We start from the raw sequence: 7,356 nt of genomic DNA, 5'->3' as shown, positions 1-7,356 counted from the left end.
TGTATCCTCCCTGGGTGTTCATACACCTATCCCTGATTTGGATGTGGATCAATAAATTGTTGCATTAATTCAACGAATTTCACCTTGCACCTCACAGAAGAGAAATATCAACAGAGGATGTTGAAAACATTCTCCATAATTCGCACCCATCAGGGTCAAAGTCTATTATTTTCATCCTGTGAAACTTCGTACAATAGTAAATATACAGGCGAACGACAAAACAACACACACATGACGGACATCCACATGCACGCACACAGAAACACACACCCAAACAAATACACACATGCAAAAACACAAATACACACAGACATAAATATACTCAAAGAAAAACACAAACATGCACAAAGATTACACACATAAACAGACACAAATGCACGCATGCGCCTACACAAAAGCGAACACATGCATACTCACGGGCACAAATATGTACACACACAAATATAGGCATACACACGAATACTCAAACTAAGAAATACGCGGATACATAAGCCTATACAAACAAGTACAAAAATAAACACATATATATCCATGTAAACATGCAAACACACGAACAATTACACACAAGTGCAAACTCATGTACACACAATTGCACACATTCACAAAAACATTAAGGCAGACAGTCTGACACACAAGCACACACAAACAAATGCAGCGACACAAAGATACACACTTTCGTGCACACATACAAGCACGCACGTAAACACAGAAATACACATAGAAACACACACAGGTGCAGAATCACACACACGCAAACACACACACATGCACACACGAAAAACAAAATCGACACGTATTTACAAGCGCACACATGCACACAGACACACACAAGCCCTGACATGGAAAGACGTTCGCAAATCGGTACATACATTATACATTCCTTACGCAAATGCTCATGTATACACACAAACAAACACTGAAATCACAGAATCCTAGAAATGCACATCGAATACACACATGTGCATACAAGCATACAATTGTACACAGATACAAACACACAGACACAAAAACATGGCTACACAAATAAACACGGAAACGCACACAAACACGTATACAGGCACACACAAACAAGCAGATGTAAACGCAAGCATATAAAATGCACACGAGCATAATCACCGAAGGACATGGAATGCAAATATAACCTTAATTAAAGAATATGGATTTAAAGATGCACACACTCAAACACAAACATAAACACATAGATGCACGTTAACAGAGTACACATGGAAACACAAATACATAGATCAACAGACGGCAAAATATTCAGAGACACAGGTGTAGATGCAAGCATTAACATGCCAATAGACAAGAGAACACAAACGCACACATTAATACAAATGAGGACATTAACATACCCAGGTTAGGGCCGGTCAAGGACAGGAATGGTTGATGGACGTTCCGGGGTACAGATGTTTCACTAAGTGTAGGGAAGCTGGTAAAAGAGGTGGAGGAGTGGCATTGTTAATCAAAGATAGTTTAACGGCTGCGGAAAGGCACTTCGAGGGGGATCTGCACACTGAGGTAATATGGGCTGAGGTTAGAAATAGGAAAGGAGCGGTCACGTTGTTAGGAGTTTACTATAGGCCCCGAAATAGTAATAGAGATGTGGAGGAAGAAATTGCTAAGCAAATTATGGATATGTGTGGGGGTCACAGGGTAGTTGTCATGGGGGACTTTAACTTTCCAAATACTGATTGGAACCTTTGTAGGTCAAATAGTTCGGATGGGGCAGTTTTTGTGCAGTGTCTGCAGGAGGGTTTCCTGACACAATATGTGGATAGGCCGACAAGAGGTGAGGCCACATTGGATTTGGTACTGGGAAATGAACTGGGCCAAGTGTTAGATTTGGTTGTGGGAGAGCACTTTGGAGATAGTGACCACAATTCGGTGTATTTTGTTATTGCAATGGACAGGGATAGGGCCGTACGGCAGGGCAAGGTTTACAATTGGGGGAGAGGTCATTATGATGCGATTCGGCAAGAATTAGGGGGCATAAGTTGGGAACAGAAACTGTCAGAGAAAGGAACTAATGAAAAGTGGAACTTTTTCAAGGAACAAATACTGGATTTCCTTGATAGGTATGTCCCTGTCAGGCTGGGAGGAAATGACCGAGTGAGGGAACCATGGTTCATGAAAGAGGTGGAATGTCTTATGAAAAGGAAGAGGGAAGCTTATGTAGGTATGAGAAAACAAGGTTCAGATGGCTCGATTGAGTTAGCAAGGAATGAGCTGAAAAAGGGGCTTAGGAGAGCGAGGAGGGGACACGAGAAGTCCTTGGCGGGTCGGATCAAGGAAAACCCGAAGGCTTTTTACTCTTATGTGAGGAATAAAAGGATGACCAGGGTGAGGTTAGGGCCAGTCAAGGACAGTAGTGGGAACTTGTGTATGGAGTCAGTAAAGATAGGCGAGGTGATGAATGAATACTTTTCTTCAGTGTTCACCAAGGAGAGGGGCCATGTTTTTGAGGAAGAGAAGGTGTTACAGGCTAATAGGCTGGAGGAAATAGATGTTCGGAGGGAGGATGTCCTGACAGTTTTGAATAAACTGAAGGTCGATAAGTCCCCTGGGCCTGATGAAATGTATCCTAGGATTCTTTGGGAGGCAAGGGATGAGATTGCAGAGCCGTTGGCTTTGATCTTTGGGTCCTCGCTGTCCACGGGGATGGTGCCAGAGGACTGGAGAATGGCGAATGTTGTTCCTCTGTTTAAGAAAGGGAATAGAAATGACCCTGGTAATTATAGACCGGTTAGTCTTACTTCGGTGGTTGGTAAATTGATGGAAAAGGTCCTTAGAGATGGGATTTACGACCATTTAGAAAGATGTGGATTAATCCGGGATAGTCAGCACGGATTCGTGAAGGGCAAGTCGTGCCTCACAAATTTGATAGAATTTTTTGAGGAGGTAACTAAGTGTGTTGATGAAGGTAGGGCAGTTGATGTCATATACATGGATTTTAGTAAGGCGTTTGATAAGGTCCCCCATGGTCGGCTTATGATGAAGGTGAGGAGGTGTGGGATAGAGGGAAAGTTGGCCGATTGGATAGGTAACTGGCTGTCTGATCGAAGACAGAGGGTGGTGGTGGATGGAAAATTTTCGGATTGGAGGCAGGTTGCTAGCGGAGTGCCGCAGGGATCAGTGTTTGGTCCTCTGCTCTTTGTGATTTTTATTAATGACTTAGAGGAGGGGGCTGAAGGGTGGATCAGTAAATTTGCAGATGACACCAAGATTGGTGGAGTAGTGGATGAGGTGGAGGGCTGTTGTAGGCTGCAAAGAGACATAGATAGGATGCAAAGCTGGGCTGAAAAATTGCAAATGGAGTTTAACCCTGATAAATGTGAGGTGATTCATTTTGGTAGGACTAATTTAAATGTGGATTACAGGGTCAAAGGTAGGGTTCTGAAGACTGTGGAGGAACAGAGAGATCTTGGGGTTCATATCCACAGATTTCTAAAGGTTGCCACTCAAGTGGATAGAGCTGTGAAGAAGGCCTATAGTATGTTAGCTTTTATTAACAGGGGGTTGGAGTTTAAGAGCCGTGGGGTTATGCTGCAACTGTACAGGACCTTGGTGAGACCACATTTGGAATATTGTGTGCAGTTCTGGTCACCTCACTATAAGAAGGATGTGGAAGCACTGGAAAGAGTGCAGAGGAGATTTACCAGGATGCTGCCTGGTTTGGAGGGTAGGTCTTATGAGGACCGGTTGAGGGAGCCAGGGCTGTTCTCGCTGGAGTGGAGGAGGCTGAGGGGAGACTTAATAGAGGTTTATAAAATGATGAAGGGGATAGATAGAGTGAACGTTCAAAGACTACTTCCTTGGGTGGATGGAGCTATTACAAGGGGGCATAACTATAGGGTTCGTGGTGGGAGATACAGGAAGGATATCAGAGGTAGGTTCTTTACTCAGAGAGTGGTTGGGGTGTAGAATGGACTGCCTGCAGTGATAGTGGAGTCAGACACTTTAGGAACATTTAATCGGTTATTGGATAGGCACATGGAGCACACCAGGATGATAGGGAGTGGGATAGCTTGATCTTCGTTTCAGATAAAGCTCGGCACAACATCGTGTGCCGAAGGGCCTGTTCTGTGCTGTACTGTTCTATGTTCTATATATCAAATCATGTTTATAAAGATCTAACAAAGCATAAAAACACATTAACACACACACACACACACACACACACACAGGAACAAACACTACTGCACTGACAGATAGGTGGAAGACCAAAAGCACATTAACAGATATATTAACAGGCATGAGCTCATAAACATTCAATAATATAGACATTACTAAATAAACAGCGACTTGAACACACAATAGATCACTGGTATATACACATTGACAGAGAAACATAATTTACACACAGATACAGACGCATGAATTTACAAATTAACACACATTGGCACAGGGTCACACATTAATACATACATACATGAACGCAAACAAGTAATAATGCACACATAAACAAACTCAAACACAAACACAAAAGTCAGGCTTTTGATGGAAGTATAATTCAAGCTACTTTTTTAAAAGACACATTCTCCAACAATTGTTTCAATAACAAAATAAGTCAACAAACACACTGAACAATATTCTCAATGAGAAACAGATTTAAGTGAATAATGTAACAACTGTTTCCATCACAGATAAACAAACAAGATGGAAACTCACATTCGAGTTCTTAAATAGAAACATTCACAGTTTACAAATAATCAGATCAGAAATCTCCCTCGAAACACATCATGATATTCTCCAATAATAGGTAGGATGAAATCGTTGGAAAATGAACTGATACTGAAGAAAAGTTGCCATATTTTCCCATACAGTCTGTACGAGGAATGTAAGAATGTATGAAAATAGTTACAGAGATCGGCTACTGAGTGTCACGAACTCAATAGTTGATAAATATGAAAATTCAATTGGAGATTGAATTAATAGCTTAGGAAAGAGAAATGAGAATATACAAAGTAGCATTTAGTTATGTTGGATAAATAAAGCAATCTAATTATATTTCCTCGGCTGTGACACCCATAGATTCTACAGACAGCATCTGGATTGAAAACAGTAAGGATGACAACAGCAACATCAGGACCACCGCTTCCACATTCATAGCCCTGTTCTTCCTAAGCATTTTCTACAGCACGGCTGTCACTCTGGTGAAGGTGAGATGATACAATTCACCCTCATTTCAAACTGGTAGAACGGATTGGAAAAACCTCGAAATGTTTCAATGATTAAAAACTAACACTAATGCCCCGCATCATAAACATCTGCTTCATTATTGTATCTCTCTTTTACAGATCAAGTGATGGGTCGAATTTTGGATGCGGTCGATTTCCCTTCGCTGATTATTAAGAACTCCGTATGACTCAAATACAATATCTGCTCTCAGTGACTCTTAACAGTAAAATTCTCTCAATTTATCATTCCGCACCTCTAACTGAGACAAGCGTGGTCGGTATTTCAGTTTTCAATATGAAATGTACGAGGAATTTTTTTTGTAATGTAAACTGTATTGATAGTTTCCCTGTAGTTTAAATTTCATGTATGTATCAATGATTTTTCTCATTCCTTATTCACAATTGTTCATTTCCCGATATGTTTAGCTCCTATTTAATATTTCTTGTGTGTGTAACAGTTGTACATATATTGGACAGCTCGGAGCAGATGTGTTCTATGCTCAATGTGAAGCTAAATCGTCATGTTCACTTTTGTCAACTTTAAAAGCAACTCTTCTGTTCAACGTTCTCTGAAAATTTTAAATAAATCTTGAATGAAAAATCAACCAATTCTGATTTTTCTTAACTCCTTTCGCCAAAGCTCATCGACACAGCTCCATTTTCCCGACTACACGTGAGCCCCTTTTCCCAGAAAGGCATTTTTCCCCAGTCCTGTCTGGGACATGGCTGAACTCAAGGCTGTTCAGTGATAGAGTCTCTGCGCCACCCAGTGAATTATCTGTGAAGAGACACCTTCACGTCTGTCTTTTTTATGATAAACTCCAGAGACAGAACGATTGAACAACGAGGAGAACCTCGGTGATTTGACACATGAACTGGTCGGTCACCTTCTCGTGTCAGGCAATTCTCAACAGCAAAGGCTCTGCTTCATCAGAGGCCGATACAGCACAGTATATGGAAGAATAAATCTTCCTTTACACTGTCCCACCTAACACTGCAAAGATCGCACAGGGTATCAGAGTAAATCTCTCTCCCGATTGTCCGAGTCAGGTGAGTTATTCGCCACAGGATTCCCAGCCTCTGACCTGTTCTTGTAGCCACTGCACGAACTAATAAAATGTGCGCTGAGTCAAAATAGGAGCATCACGTTTCCTTCTCAGTGTGCAGTGGATTCTCAGCACTTCTATTTCATTTTTGTTCTGAATGCCTATTGAGGCATATGTAAGAGCTAATGCCATATGCGTGTGAAGTATTACATTCAAGTAATATTCGAGTGTTGATCTTCTGAGGGGAATGGTTAGTGGTTGGGTAGTCTTATAGTCTTTAGGCAGCAGTTTGAATTCCACCACGGCAGGTTAACTCAGCAACTCAATTCAAGGGCAATTAGGGATGATTGCAAATGAATAAAGACAACCTCAATGATGGACCTTTTCCTCACAAGTAAACGCAAACGTTTGACAAAGTTTCTGCCTGAAACTTTTGAAATATCGGGCCAACATGCAACATCCGTCACGTACCTGCATGTGGGCCAGTGACGCAATGGATAACGCGTCTGACTGCGGATCAGCAGTTCCAGGTTCGATTCCTGTTTGGCTCGCTGCAAACCTTTAAAAGATGCTCACAATTTCCATGTTACTTTTGATGAAAAATGTCTTCAATAGCTTTACACTTATTCAGATAAATGCTGACGAACATTTTTTCAGCTTCTCTGGAGAAATTAATGTTTGGAAACTATTCATGAACAGAAACTGACTGTTTTAAGTTAAATTCTACGAAACAAAATTCATTTAATAAGATTCGGACATTAAATAAATGCTAAACTCAAATACGTTTTGGACAAAATTCAACATGTTTTAGAGAATTTACACAATTTTGTAAAATTTGTGTCAAAAAATTCAGCATTCCTGATTTTTGAGAAAGCATTTGAGGCCGGGGTCAGAGCAAAGATAATATGTCATAACATCAAGATTCCGAAAATATTCAGCACCAAACTGAAATCATACAGACTTCACTCACCCGAGACATGTTTCAGATGGTGATTAACTATGTTAGTCTGCACCTATAAACCCATTAAATTCTGTTGTAGACTGAATGACTTGCTGATATGTGCACGGTGTCAAAATAGGAACGGTTCTTTCCTGTCATTGCATCACAAAAATTCAGCATTTCTTATTTG

The sequence above is a fragment of the Mustelus asterias genome, unplaced genomic scaffold (genome assembly GCF_964213995.1).
Source record: "Mustelus asterias unplaced genomic scaffold, sMusAst1.hap1.1 HAP1_SCAFFOLD_680, whole genome shotgun sequence".
Classification (NCBI taxonomy): Eukaryota; Metazoa; Chordata; class Chondrichthyes; order Carcharhiniformes; family Triakidae; genus Mustelus; species Mustelus asterias.
This window is presented reverse-complemented; position numbering follows the sequence as displayed.